Source organism: Oryx dammah, unplaced genomic scaffold (assembly GCF_014754425.2).
Source record: "Oryx dammah isolate SB20612 unplaced genomic scaffold, SCBI_Odam_1.1 HiC_scaffold_24, whole genome shotgun sequence".
Lineage (NCBI taxonomy): Eukaryota > Metazoa > Chordata > Mammalia > Artiodactyla > Bovidae > Oryx > Oryx dammah.
The window spans coordinates 55,539,298-55,554,942 of NW_024070208.1; positions in this window are offsets into that span (position 1 = coordinate 55,539,298).

The window sequence follows — 15,645 nt, forward strand, 5'->3', positions numbered from 1 at the left end:
GCTTCCTACGAAAGGCCAGGTGCTAAGATGTGCTCATGTTATTTCTGTTCCCTTGTTCCCTGATGGCTCAGTGGGAGCAGGTAAAGAATCCACCTGCAATGAGGGAGACATAGGAGACACGGGTTCAATCCCTGGGTGGAGAAGATTCTCCAGAGGAGGAAATGGCAACCCATACCAATATTCTTGCTGGAAAATTCCATGGGCAGAGGTGCCTGGCAAGCTGGAGTCACAAAGAGTTGGACACACTGAGCATTCAAGCAAAATGTTGATATATATAAATGCTATGCACACTTCAGTGGAAAAACTCTTTTTTGCCTGCGTGATATCCATTCTTTCCATTACTGGTTCTAGCTCCCTACTTTTCCTTACTCTTTCTAATTTTAACAAAGGAGGAGCCCTCCTTTGTTTGCAGATGGATGAACAATTCCAGGCCTGGATAATCAAAGTACTCCATTCCTCCAGCCACAACAATTCAGAGTTGGGCAAAGAGGTTCAGTGAAGCCAGCGAGACTCAACTTTGGAACTTTCATTAAGAGCTCTTGAAAAAGAAGTCATACCTGCAACTAGACTTTCTGGAACCATTGACAGACCTTCTGTCATGGATAAAAACCTGCCCGAGAATGGAGCCAATGCAGAAGGAAAAGGCATTATCTCTAGATTTCTCAATTTAATGAGGAAACCATTTTTCTTTTCTTCCTTCTTTTTTTCCTTTCTTCCTTCCCTCCCACTTTTTGTTTTTTGCTCAAGCTTATTTAGGTTACATTTGCGTCACTCTTGTCAAATAAAAGTTTTCTACGCATGTTTACCAGGAGAGCTACCTTTTTCACTTGTATGTTAACTGCATATGTCTGGAAAATGCTGCACATATTTTATTCCTAAATGCTATTTTGGGGACTCTATGGGTCATGTTGGGCACACACCCCAGATTCCAGTCTCAGCAATCGAGTTTACTGTGAAGAGCTCTCCCAAACAGGGGACTGCAGCTTTAGAGAGCATGAGTTGGTTTCAAGAAAGTTTTCCCTAGGTCCCTTTGTCATTTTCACTATTCCTCTAAAATGATAATACTTTTGTTAACTATTTTCTACTTTTTGGTCTTCCCTGGTGGCTCAGATGGTAAAGAATCTGCCTGTCACGCAGGAGACCTAGGAGACCCTGGGTCTGGAAGATCCCCAGGAGAAGGAAATGGCAACCCATTCCAGTATTCTTACCTGCAAAATCCCATGGACAGAAAAGCCTGGCAGGCTACAGTCACAAAGAGTTGGACACAACTGAGCAACTAACACTTTCAGTTTTCTTTATTCTTTGAGATCTTCTCTTCTATCAGACAGCAAAACTATTTATCTGTGTTTCATTCACTAGCTGACTTTGTTCAGTATGGCCCAAGAGGATGGCGTTGCTGCCATTAGTGATACAGCCTTGAGAAAATGTTCCAGATAGTCTCTGCACCCCTTATTTTGCTGTTAAATTCCATTGTCTCATTGATTACAGTTTATATTATCCACTCTGTAGAAAGCTTGAGATGCACGGACAAAGCATAAGTATCTATATTGCTCTTTTCATGCTACTGAGCTTAGAAGTGGCAGGGTATCTAACCATAACTTAATAGAATGCACACTAGTGAGATGCTGAATATTGATAGTGGAAGAGGAGCCTTAAATAGGCTTGAAGCTTTTCAGTGAGTTGGAGCCAGGAACTTCAACTTGTAGATGCACTGAGTCTCATTATTTGTGAGTCTTAGCTTGGCAAACTGAAGGGTTTATAGATTCACTGTTTCCTGAAAGAAATGCTCTCCTCAAGTTAATCATGATATTTCTGTAACAGCTTAAAAATTGTTTCCTTAGTTACATGGACAAAGTAATGTCAAGCGTGAAGTCTTTAAGATTTCTTGACTTTCTTTTACCTCCAGAATATTCTACTTGCTGGGAGATTTGTTACACTCTGTTTTCTTTGTTTGAAGAATCTTCCATGCCTTGATTTTAGCACTAAATATTTCTACAGTTACTCTAATTATAGATCAGAACCCCCCTTTCATTTTACAGAAAAGCTTCCCCTACAGACTATACTGGATTTCCCAGGGGGCTCAGTGGTAAAGAATCTGCCTGATAATGCAGGAGATGCAGGAGATGTGGGTTTGATCCCTGGGTTGGGAAGATCCCCTGGAGAAGGAAATGGAAACCTACTTCAGTATTCTTGCCTGGAGAATCCCATGGACAGAGGGGCCTGGCAGGATACACTCCATGAGGTTTCAAAGAGTCAGATGTAACTGAGTGACTGAGTGTGCGTGCATGCACAGACTACCCTAAGTTTTGCAGTAGGATACTAGCCTAGGATATATTATCTGCTCAATGGTGAACAATATGGAAAAACACTGGGCTTTGGGATTAGGCTAGTAGCCTCACACTCCAAAACCCTGAAAGAATGACCAAAGTTCTCCCTCGACTCTAGAGAAGCCTGGATATATTGTAAGCTCAACTATCAGTTTCTAATTTTTCTATTTCCCAGATACTTCTTGGAGGAGTTTAGACATCATCAGTTTAGAAAAAATCACACAAAGTGGCATATGGTTTTTCTATCCACCCACATATCTGCTCCTACTTCATACATAGGCTTCAGCACCGCCTGAAGTAGTCCCTCATTACTGAGCAAAGGTGCCTCCAAACTTGCTGTTTTGTAGACATTTGCATTCCTTATGTGAACCACTGCTCTAGCAATTTAGATTGTATCCTGATGTATTATGTTCTGTTACAACCCATGTAGAGGGACAAGAGAGCTGGCACCACACATTATTCTAGAACTATTAAGAAATGCACGTTCAATCTAATCCTCTGTGAAACAACAAAAATATTTTAAAAAATCAGGACAAGTACTGTTCTGCCTGTGAAAGCTAATAGTATGATTTTTTCACATATTTCTATAGGTAGTTTATTATATAAACGATGTTAAGAGTTTGGCACTAGTGGTAAAGAACTCCCTACCAATGTAGGTGGGTTTGATCCCTGGGTTGGGAAGATCCCCTGGAGGAGGGCATGGCAACCCACTGCACTATTCTTGCCTGGAGAATCCCATGAACAGAGGAGCTACAGTTCATGGAGTCACAAAGAATCGGACACTTAGCAGGCACACACATGTAAAATTTGCATGTTTCTCTTTTATCAGCAAAATCTGACCTTCAGGACCCATTCTCTTATTTCTGAGTTTTAGCATTAAGATTACGTAGCATCCTTCCATTTTTTTTAACATGACTTTGGGAAACTCTTTGTTCCCAGGATATTAAATGTCTGAGCTTATGACAATTTGCCCAATTACTTATCATGACTAATGACTATACTTAAGGATGAGACGGACAAATCTTTCAGGCTAACTTTCTCCAGTTGTTAACTGCTTAAAGCCTCTGCTCTGATATTACTTCCTGATAATTATTGTCCATTTACTAGAAGCCAGCTGCTTCAAACACTTGTGCCCACCAATTGCTTACTCAGATTCTGAAACTTGACTCAACTCACCCCTGCCCCACCCCCCCACCCCCCCGGGAAGGTCCTAGGAGCTTCTGCTGAACAGGGGACTGAGATCATCACTGTGTATGAGATGCTGCTACAAAAAAACAAGAGAGTTGCACATCCCCAGAAATGCAGGACTTTCCTGTCCCTTCCATGTCTGAGGGGATCATGTCGCTCCTGAAGATGTGCTAGCTCCTAACCCATAGGACTCATCTGAGACTTTTGAGTGTAAGTGGTAGATGCTCAGTTGTGTCCCAGTCTTTTTGACTCCATGAATTGGAGCCCACCAGGCTCCTCTGTCCATGGAATTCTTCATGGCAAGAATACTAGAGTGGGTAGCTATTCCTGTCTCCAGGGGGTCGTCCCAACCCAGGGACCAAAGCTGGGTCTCCCGCATGGCAGGCAGATTCTTTACCATCTGAACTTGAAACCAAAATGGACTAAGTTGCATGCATGGCTTAAAATTCAGAGCCAATCATTTTGGGTGTTTGAAAACTAGGTCAGTGGACTCTTTCTGATCTGCATACACACTTACTGGATTGAACTCTTCATCTCGGCCCCTGGAATGGACCCTGTGAAGTTGGGAAAAATTTCAGGCTGAAGAGACCTTTGTTATCACAGATTTCCTCCAAGTCTTGATCTCAACTGACATTGACATTGACATTGAAGTCGCTCAGTCGTGTCCGACTCTATGCGACCCCACGGACTGTAGCCTATCAGGCTCCTCCGTCCATGGAATTTTCCAGGCAAGAGTACTGGAGTGTGAAGTGGAAAATCTAGTAAAGTCTGAATGGGAATTGCATTTGAGCTCAGTCTCCTAAGTTTCTTAGAAACACCTTTTCTCATCATAATTAATCAATGCTCACAATAGAAAATAGGGACAGAAAAGGGACCTAAATCTCATTAAGATATGTCTTTGTTTCTCTCACAAGCTTATTTCTTGCTTTCTGTAACTCAGCTGACATCAAAGGGGCAATACTGTAGTGACAAAAATTAATGCCACTGAAAATAATGTGCTCAGGTTAGCATGAATCCATATTTAGTTCATGACTTCGATCTTCACACTTGAATGAAAAGATACCTATACTGCTCAACAGTGTCAATTAAGTACACTGAGTTGTATATCAAAGATATAAGTATTTGCTGGAATAAGAGCCACCCATTTATTTAGTACCTATTTCTAGGTGGTACAGTGGTAAAGAATCTTCCTGCTAATACAGGAGCTGCAAGAGATACAAGTTTGATTCCTGGGCTGGAAATGACAACCCGCTCCAGTATTCTTGCCTGGGTAATCTCATGGACAGGAGTCTGGTGGGCTACAGTCCATGAGGTTGCAAAGAGCTGGACAGGACTGATGACTCAGCACATCACAGCCCCTGCTGGGATGGGGCTTCCCAGGTGGCTCAGTGGTTAAGAATCCACCTACAAATGCAGGAGACACAGGAGATATGGATTTCATCCCTGGGTTGGGAAGATCCCCTGGAGAAGGAAATGGCAACCCAGTATTGTTGCCTGAGAGAGGAGCCTGGTTGGCTACAGTCCATGAGGTCACAGAAAAGTTGGACACGACTGAGCACCTGAGCATACACATATGCACACACATGAGCTGGGAGACTGATAGAGAAAGCAGTTCCTTTTAATGAGCCTGATGAGCAATGCTACCATTTCATTGATGAAGATTCAGAGATTTGATAGTTCTTTGCCACCATCCTACGATACTGCACTGTTTATCCTACTCAGATTGGCTCATCAAATCACTAGACGTAGAAGTAAAGCATTCCTCACAGAGACAACTGGTCTCAGACTTCGGTTTCCCTTCAAATTTGCTTTCATTCCTTCATTCCACCCATTAAAAAATAATTACTGAGTGCCTCTTACATGGCAGATTTTGCAGGGAAAAATGTATAGAAAATTATCTTTAAACTTTGAAGAAGATCAGAATTCCCTGGGATATGTGTTAAAAATGCAAACACCCAGGTCCAGACTTACTCTATTAGACTTCTGAGGGGAGGAAAGAAGCCCCATCCAGTGTTTGTTTAGGTATGGTTAGCAAACTCCTTAGCTGATTGTGTGGTTATTGTTACAGTAATAACATAATCTCTTAAGTATCAGATAAAGACTTTATTAACAAACATTTTGAAATATCATAAGGCAGTTAATTTTACCACAACTCTGTAAGATACTATAATATTTAATATAGTATACAATTTTATGCTAGTTTCTCTTCTTGGTGTACTCTTTAGCTTTGATGTGTCAACCTCAAAGCTGAGAGAGAGAAAAATCCATGTTACCTGTAATTTAACAAGAATCAGACTTGCATCAACAAAAGAACACTCTAATTCTTGTGTCTTTAAACGTTATTAGCAAAGAATAAATGTTTTGGGGGAAAATATGTTGATTCAAAATTTTATTTTCAGCTATACTACCTTTTAAATGTAAAAACATGTATTAGACATATTCAAATATGCAGGGAAAGACATGCTTCCTAGTATCCTTTCTAAAAAATTTACTTCTATAGGTACATAAATATATATTAAAAAAATCCTAAAATGAGAAAATATTTCCAAAACACATGGCCAGGCAGGAAATCCTAAGGATCTACCTGAGGAATAGAAGACAGTTACAAATGTGTGGTTCTATCTCAGATCCTTATGCCAGGGGACCCAGATTTCCTCTCACTTCAGATGTACAGGGTCTGTTTGCTGGCTTGTGTTCAGAAACTGGGTCTGATGTTATGAATATCCACTATGGTAACTCAAGTCACTTTTCTATTCACTGGACCTAGAGTTTTGTTTTGCTGTTTTAATCATATGCATTAGGGTACATTTTTACATGTTTTCTCATATATTTCACTCTTAGGGACACAGTGATTAACTAGCCACAACCATTGTTGTTGTTGAAGTTGTGTCTGACTCGTTTGCTATCCCCATGGACTGCAGCCCTTTAGGCTCCTCTGTCCATAGGATTTCCCAGGGAAGAATACAGGAGCTTGTTGCCATTTCCTTCTCCAGGGGATCTTCCCGACCCAGGGGTTGAACCCGAATCTCCTGTGCTGGCAAGCAGATTCTTTACCACTAAGCTACCTGGGAAGCCCCTAGGGTTCTTGTGACAAAGAGCAAATCTCCCAAATCTGTCCCCACTATGTTGCCCTAAGTCTCCCTGTTGCCTTTAATAACCTGTGTGTGTGTGGTTTCTCTTGTGTCTCTTGCATCGGCAGGTGAATTTTTTTTTACCATTGAATCACCAGGGAAGCCCAGCCACAATCATAAATCCTTCTAGATCAGAACCTCCATTTCTTCTCTCTGTTATAGTAATTTTCCCATCTTCCCTCTGAAGGTTAGAAGCTACTCTCTGGTCTCTGTCTCTGTGAGATTCTCTTGTTTCTACTACAATCAGCAAGTTCAATTCTGTGGCAGCATCTCCCAACTGTCACCTCCAGCCTTCAGTGGACTGCCACCACCAAGCTCCCCACACCAACATGTTTCCTAGTGTCTTCAGGAGGAAAGTCTCCTCTGAGTCCCCTCAATGGATTTAGTTGGCAGCTGTTGAACAGGCTGCATATAATTGATCCACTTTAAGATTCCCATATCCCTGAGCCTCTGAATTTTGCCCTTTAATGTATGCCAGGGAAGTTCTAGTATCTCAGGCACATTGACTAGAGATCATTACTGAGATGAGGCTTCAGTTAATCATCCAAATTGTCTCTGAGTATTACTCAAAATTGATGCATTAAAACCAGAATCACAGAAATTTCCTGGTGGTCCAGTGATTAGGACTCTCTGCTCTCACTGCCAAGGGCTTGGCTTGGATCACTGGTTAGAGAACTAAGATCCCCACTGTGGCATATGGTGGCTTTTCCATCCCCCCAAAAAAAGAGAAAAGAAAACAAAACAAAACAAAACTTAAAATCACAATGAGAGCAAAATGGCTTAATTCAAACAACTCTAACCTTCTGTTCCATCATATCTGACCACCATCTTCAGAAATCATTTACATTTGTATTCCCCAGGTTCTTATTGAAATGTCATAAGAAAGTCTTATAAGCTCTTTGGCATATTCACTATCTTTTTCCTAAGTGTCATCCAGGCCAAATCTTTTCACCATCTGGGACATTCTGAGATCTGATCTTTTACAAACCTGAAAACAGTGAGAAGTGGTGGAACCTGAATAAGAACAAAGGAAGGATAAGAAGCCTTCTCCGGGAACAACAAAAGAAAGACATGTGAGGAGGTGCTGCTTCTGACAGGGGTGGCTTACACGCATTTGGGAGAGAATGGTTGTCAGACTTATCTATGTTTGCCCAAGTATCCCCATTACAGGTCTAAAGGTCACATTCCTTTCTAATCAGTGCCTACCCTTGGTATGGAAGACTTGGAAAGTCAGGCATTTAGCTATTTTGTAATTTTGCAGATTATATAATTGGATTTGGAGTTTTATATTTAGCCATGGTAGCAGGCAGAATGATGACCCCCAAGATGTTCATGGTCAAGTTGTCAGAAGTTGTGAATTTCTTATCTGGAAAAAGGACTTTAGAGACATGATAATGATCTTAAGATGTAGAGATCATTCAGGACTATCCAGATAGACCACTCTAATCACATGTAATCACAGGAGTCCTCATAAGTGAAAGGGGAAAGCATAGAAGTCAAGGTCAGAGTCAGAGAGATTGGAGGGACTACTGACTGGGTATCAAGAAGAAGAATTTGGGCATGTTCCAGAAATATAAATGGTCTCTAGAAGCTAGAAAACCACCCCCAAGAAAAATAAATATAAAAAAGGCAAAAATGTCTGAGGAGGCCTTGACAAATAGCTGAGAAAAGAAGAGGAGCAAAAGGCAAAGGAAAAAAGGAAATATATACCCATCTGAACAGAGTTCCAAAGAATAGCAAGGAGAGCTAAGAAAGCCTTCCTAAGTGATCAATGAAAAGAAATAGAGAAAACAATAGAATGGGAAAGACTAGAGATCTCTTCAAGAAAATGAGAGATACCAAGGGGACATTTCATATAAAGATGGTCACAATAAAGGACAGAAATGGTATGGACCTAACAAAAGCAGAAGATATTAATAAGAGGTGGTAAGAACTATACAAAAAGATCTTAATGACCTGGATAAGCACAATGGTGTGATGACTCACCTAGGGCCAAACATCCTGAAGTACGAAGTCAAGTGGGCCTTAGGAAGTATCACTACAAAGGAAAATAGTGGAGGTAATGGAATTCCAGCAGAGTTATTTCAAAACCTAAAAGATGATGCTGTGAAAGGGGCTGCACTCAATATGCCAGCAAATTTGGAAATCTCATCAGTGGCCACAGGACTGGAAAAGGTCAGTTTTCATTCCAATCCCAAAGAAGGGTAATGCCAAAGAATGTTCAAACTACCGCACAATTGCACTCATCTCACACACTAGTAAAGTAATGGTCAAAATTCTCCATGCCAGGCTTCAACAATACATACTGTGAATTTCCAGATGTTCAAGCTGGATTTAGAAAAGGCAGAAGAACCAGGGATCAAATTTCCAACATCTGTTGGATCATAGAAAAAGCTAGAGAATTCCAGAAAAATACCTACTTCTGCTTCATTGACTATGCTAAAGCCTTTGACTGTGGGTCACTACATACTGTGGAAAATTCTTAAACAGATGGGAATACCAAACCACCTTACCTGCCTCCTGAGGAACCTGTATGCAAATCAAGAAGCAACAGTTAGAACTGGACATGGACCAACTGACTATTTCCAAATTGGGAAAGGAGTATGTCACCGCTGTATATTCTCATCCTGTTTATTTAACTTATATATGCAGAGCACATCATGCAAAATGCTGGGCTGGATGAAGCACAAGCTGGAATAAGATTGTGTGGAGAAATATCAATAACCACAGATACGCAGATCACACCATCTTTATAGCAGAAACTGAAGAGGAACCAAAGAGTCTCTTGATGAAGATGAAAGAGGAGAGTAAAAAAGCTAGCTTAAAACTCAACATTCAAAAAATGAAGATTATGGCATCTGGTCCTATCACTTCATGGCAAATTGGTAGGGAAACAATGGATACAGTGACAGACTTTATTTTTTTCGACTCCAAAATCATTGCAGACAGTAACTGCAGCCAAGAACTCAAAAGATGCTTGCTCTTTGGAAGAAAAACTATGAGCCTAGACAGAATATTAAAAAGCAGAGACATTACTTTGCTGACAAAGGTCCGTATAGTGCAAGCTATGGTTTTCCCAATAGTCATGTATGGATGAGAGAATTGGACCAGGAAGGAGGCTGAGCACCAAAGAATTAATGTTTTTGAAATGTGGCATTGGAGAAGACTCTTGAGAGTTTCTTGGACTGCAAGAAGATCAAACCAGTCAATCTTAAAGGAAATCAACCCTGAATATTCATTGGATGGACTGATGCTGAAGCTGAAGCTCCAATACTTTGGCGACCTGATGCAAATAGCTGACTAATTGGAAAAGACCCTGATGCTAGGAAAGACTGAAGGCAGGAGAAGAAGGGGATGACAGAGGATCAGATGGATGGTTGGCATCATTGACTCAGTCGACATGAGTTTGAGCAAACTCTGGAAGACGGTGAACAGGGAAGCCTGGTGTACCGCATTCCTTGGGGTCACAAATAGTCAGACATGACTGAGCAATTGAACAATGATGAGAAGCTAGAAAAGGTAAGGAAATGTATTTTCCCTAGAGACTCCAGAAAGAACATGACCTTGCTGATGTAAATTGACTTTCACTTCATTGAAGTATAGTGATATACAACATTATTTTAGTTTTGGGAGTACCTCATAGTGATTCGGTATTTTTATAGATTATAAAACTTTTTCTAGATTATTTAAAGGTATTATAAAATAATGACTATAATTCCCATTGCTATAAAATATATCTTTATTGCTTATCTATTTTATGTATAGTAGTTTGTATCTCTTAATCCCAAACCTCTGTCTTGCCCCTCCCTCTCCTCTTCCCCACTGGTAACCACCAGTTTCTACATTTGTTTCTGAGTCTCTGTTTTGCATATATATATATGTTTGTTTTAATTTTAGAGTTCACATACAAGTGATATTATATGGCATCTGTCTCTTTCTGTCTGACATATTTCACTAAGCATACTATCCTCTAGATTCTATTCATGTTGCTGCAAATGGCAGAATTTCAGTTTTTATGGTTGGGTAATATAGAACATATATATATATATATATATATATATATAGAACATATATATATACTGAACATATATATTGAACATATATATATATATATATACATACACACACACATATATATACATATACTGTTTGTCTGTTGATGGAAATGAATTTGTTCCATATCTTGGCTAATGTAAATGGTGCTATGAACATTGGGGTGCATGTATCTTTTAGAATTAGTAGTTTCACTTTTTTGTATATATGTAGAATAACTAGTATAAGATATAAACATATTATTTAAAATCTTGAAAAGAATAAAGAATGGAAAACAAACATAGATAAATACGGGGACACCAAGAGATGTGACTCAAAGCATTACAGGGGTTTGAGAGGAACTGGAAGAGAGGAACTTTACATTTTATTTAACTATTAAGAACCTACTATATAGTACAGGGAACTCTACTCAGTACTCTGTAATGATCTATATGGGGAAAGAATCTGAAAAAGAATAGATAGATATATGTATAGCTGATTCACTTAGCTGTACAGTGGAAACTAACACAATGTTGTAAATCAACTATATACCAATAAAAACTAATTAAAAATAGTATTAGGTATTATTGAAAACTTAAAAAAAAGGTTTGTAAGTGACATTTAAAATTAACAATATATAAAGGAGAACTCTGGTATTTTAAAAAAAATCTGAAAAACACCAGAAAGTCAGAAAAGGTAAATTAAAATCATATGCAATTCCATCACCTAAAAAATAACCATTGTTGATATTTTTTTAAAATATAAATTTATTTATTTTAATTGGAGGCTAATTACTTTACAATACTGTATTGGTTTTGCCATACATCAACATGAATCTGCCACGGGTGCACACGTGTTCCCCAGCCCGAACCCCTCCTCCCACCTCCCTCCCCATACCATCCCTCTGGGTCATCCCAGTGCACCAGCCCCAAGCATTCTGTATCATGCATTGAACCTGGACTGGTGACTCATTTCACATATGATATTATACATGTTTCAATGCCATTCTCCCAAATCATCCCACCCTTGCCCTCTCCCACAGAGTCCAAAAGACTGTTCTATACATCTGTGTCTCTTTTGCTGTCTTGACATCTTGATGTATCCTTTCATTATCTTTCTCTTCTCTCCACACATACATATACATGCATGTATATGTATTATATATGTATATCATGATACATTTATATATCTACATATGTAATGCTGCTGTATCTAATTTTAAACTTAATATACTTATTTAGACTTAAAATATTGTTAGAATATACATTTTAATGGTTACATATTATTCTATGATATTTACATACTCACACATATGTCATATATATATAAAAATATATATTTCCTATATTATATATATGTATTCCCTGGTGGCTCAGATCGTAAAGAATCTGCCTGCAATGCAGGAGACCCAGGTTCAATGCCTGGGTTGGGGAGATGCCATGAAGAAGGGAATGTCTACCCATTCCAGTATTCTTGTCTGGAGAATTCCATGGACAGAGGAGCCTCGGGGCTATAGTCCATGGGGTTGCAAAGAGTTGGACACAACAGAGAGATTAACACTTTCAGGCATATAGATTACTTTAAAATTTTCATTATTATAAATAATACTGCAGCAAATTCCCATGTACATAAAGATTTGTATATATTTCATTGTTTCTTTTAGGTAAATCCTAACATTTATTTTTAATCTCCAAGTCGACAATTCTTTATGATCATTACCCACTAGTTTAAAATAAGTGTTTTCCCTCTCTACTGTTTCCCCTGCCTCCACTTCACAAAGCTGTCTTTTCTACTTGCCCCCAACCCCAATGTCTTCCAAGGAGCTTGGGGTCAGTATCTTTTCTGGGCATCTCACCTCACTGTTCTTCCTGGCCTTTTTCACAACACTGACCAGGCTCCCGCACCTGGTCTGGTTTGGTCTCATGGCCCATACTGGCCTGGCTTGCCCTGACTATCTTGTCTCAAATGTTTTCTCAGGAAAAGCAGTCTCTTTAGAGTTTTTCTTATACAGCTTCTGTCTTTCAAAGCAGTATGAAAACACTTCTGGGCATAGTGCCAGTAAGAAGTGTGTCACATAGACAAACCAGACCTCCCCACTCCCCACTTCCTCCCAATCCTCATTTTTCCCTTCCAAATACTTCCTGCTTTTCTGTAGCTATGAGACAAGAGACAAAACTCTCCTGTTTAGTATGCAAGAGCTAAGTTCACAATCAGATGGCTGTTTCGCCTGTAAGTACATTTTATTCACCCCCTGAAATTCTTTCTTGCCATCATCAGCATTTAAGTTCAAAATCACATTGGAGAAAAAAACCCACTTATGTATGCAACACCTAAAAGTTGTTCACAGCAGAGCTGATCTTTCAAATGACAAAAAATTGAAGATAGTGGTAATTCTGTTATATTCTACTTCTTGGGTTTCAACCTCATTCAGAGCACAGTCTTTCAGCAATTTTTATTGCTCTTTTTCGTATAATCAAGCGTGAGAAGAGATGCATTGGAATTTCTAGGGCTTGGGTAATTAAGCACCCCTTGCATGTTCTACAAATTCTATGGGAGCAGAAAAGCTTACTTATATTGATGGATCATCCTCCCTTAAGACCCAGGAAAGCACTCTATGTGCCTGGAGGTCATCATTGGGGTAGGGAGGACCTGCCTTCAACACCTGGAGGCCTTGCTGGGCAAGTGGAGCGGTGACCTCTGGTGGAACAGAGGGCCAAAGAGCCATTATGCTCTGCAAAGGGCAGCTGGGCCGGAACTCTTGAGGGCTTTTATTTGTGCATTCCTTAAGAAGCACATCCTGCAATAAAATTTACCAACGCCACTGAGGATGTATCCTATTGTATGTTTATTTCAAATTTATATAAACACCCCTGACCTCATGTTTTTCTGACTCATTGCAGCAAGTTTTTTTTTTTTTTTAATGTGTGGAGGAATTTGTATATTTGTTTTTGAATCCTAACAAATGTTAATTAATTTTCTTTACCTTTTCGAGTTCTACTTTCAAAGAGGAAAGTAGAACTGATGGGAGGATATGTATTATTATGAATTTAGGTTAACAATATCAATCTGAGTGCATAAAATACTGACTAAGAAACGTACCAATTCCAGTCACTGTTGAAGCATTTACTAGCTATGTGATATGTGACTGGTTACTCTTTCACTTTCCTCATTTGTAAAGTTGGAATGATAATAATCACTTGTCTCATAGGATCGCAGTAGTGATTCCTAGCAATACTGCTCTAAAATTCTTAGTTTAGTGGCTGGAACATAGTCATCTGACAAAAATATTACTATATTTAGTTTTTCATTATTATACTTTTACAATTATACTGTGATTAGATTTGTGCATATCAATGTGTTGACCAGTATTCTACCCACAAAGTTGTATAAACTTCTTCCAGTTATTTGTTTACTTCATTACTTTCCTGATTTCCAAGAGTAAAAACACTAACATTGTTTTTCACTTTATAGTGCATCTTCATATTTTATTTCATCCTCATTACAACTAAGTGAACCAAATATTATAAGTTCTACTTGTCTTTAATAAAAAAGTTTAAGTGGTTTACAAAAGTTCATTCACTTATTTATTCATATATTTTAAGCTTCTGTTATTACTATCTTCAGTACTATTTTACCTCTTTGCCCAAAATTACAAGTAAGGAAGTGGCAACACTGATGTTCGATACTATTCCTCTGATTCCAAATCTCATACAGTCCATTGCCTGTTGACTACTTGTCAACCACCTGTACCAAGAACATGTGAAGTAATCACAACTTATTTACTAAGTTTAGGGTAGATTGCTCATAAACTTTCCCAAACTGGTAAGAGAGTGTTAGTCACTCAGTTGTGTTCGACTCTTTGCGGCCCCATGGACATGTGTGGGCTCCTCTGTCCTGGAATTCTCCAGGCAAGAATACTGGAGTGGGTTTCCTTTCCTCCAGGGGATCTTCTCAACACAGGGATGGAACCCAGGTCTCCTGCACTGCAGGCAGATTCTTTACCATCTGAGCCATTAGAGAAGCTAAAAACTGGTAAGAACTTCACACTTTTAAAAGATCTCCCAACATGATTTCACAACTTTCCTAGGTTCAATGTTTTTATAAAATGATTTAAAACTCTATGACAGAAAATTGTAGTTAGATTAAACAAAGTCCCTCATGCTTTAGTTTGAGTGAGTATGTTGCATGCCAGATACAGAGACAAATAAAGCAACTGGGATAGAAAAGGCTGGGCTGTGGAAAATGTGTTGTTATTTTAGACCTGAAGGAAATGAGGCCTGGAGCCATGCAGGCATCTGAGAAAAGAACAGTACTTGTAGATGAAACAGCAAACGTAAAAACTTCTGGGGATGTTTGAGAGACCGTGAGAAGAGCAGTGTATCAGAAGCCGAATGGGCAGGAGAAGGTTCTAGATCAGTTCAGAGAGCAAAGAGGGAGGAGAAGACTATGTGAGGTCTTGGGCCCATGCTACTGCTACTGCTGCTAAGTCGCTTCAGTCGTGTCTGACTCTGTGCGACCCCATAGACAGCAGCCCACCAGGCTCCACTGTTCCTGGGATTCTCCAGGCAAGAACACTGGAGTGGGTGGCCATGTCCTTCTCCAATGCATGAAAGTGAAAAGTGAAAGTGAAGTCGCTCAGTCATGTACAACTCTTAGCGACGCCATGGACTGCAGCCTACCAGGCTCTCCACCCATGGGATTTTCCAGGCAAGAGTACTGGAGTTGGGTGCCATCACCTTCTCCTGTAGTGAGGATTTTGTCTTTCAGTCTGAGATGTGAAGGCATGGACGGTTTGGGAGTGAGGAGCCCTGTGATCCACCTCAGCTTTACGAGGTGAGAGTAAGGGACCAAAGGGAGCCGCTGACTCACCAGAAGTGACTCTCCCTGCAACTTCACACTTTTGTATGTGTTTGTGTGCTCAATAGCTCAATTGTGTCTGACCTTTATGACCCCATGGACTGTAGCTT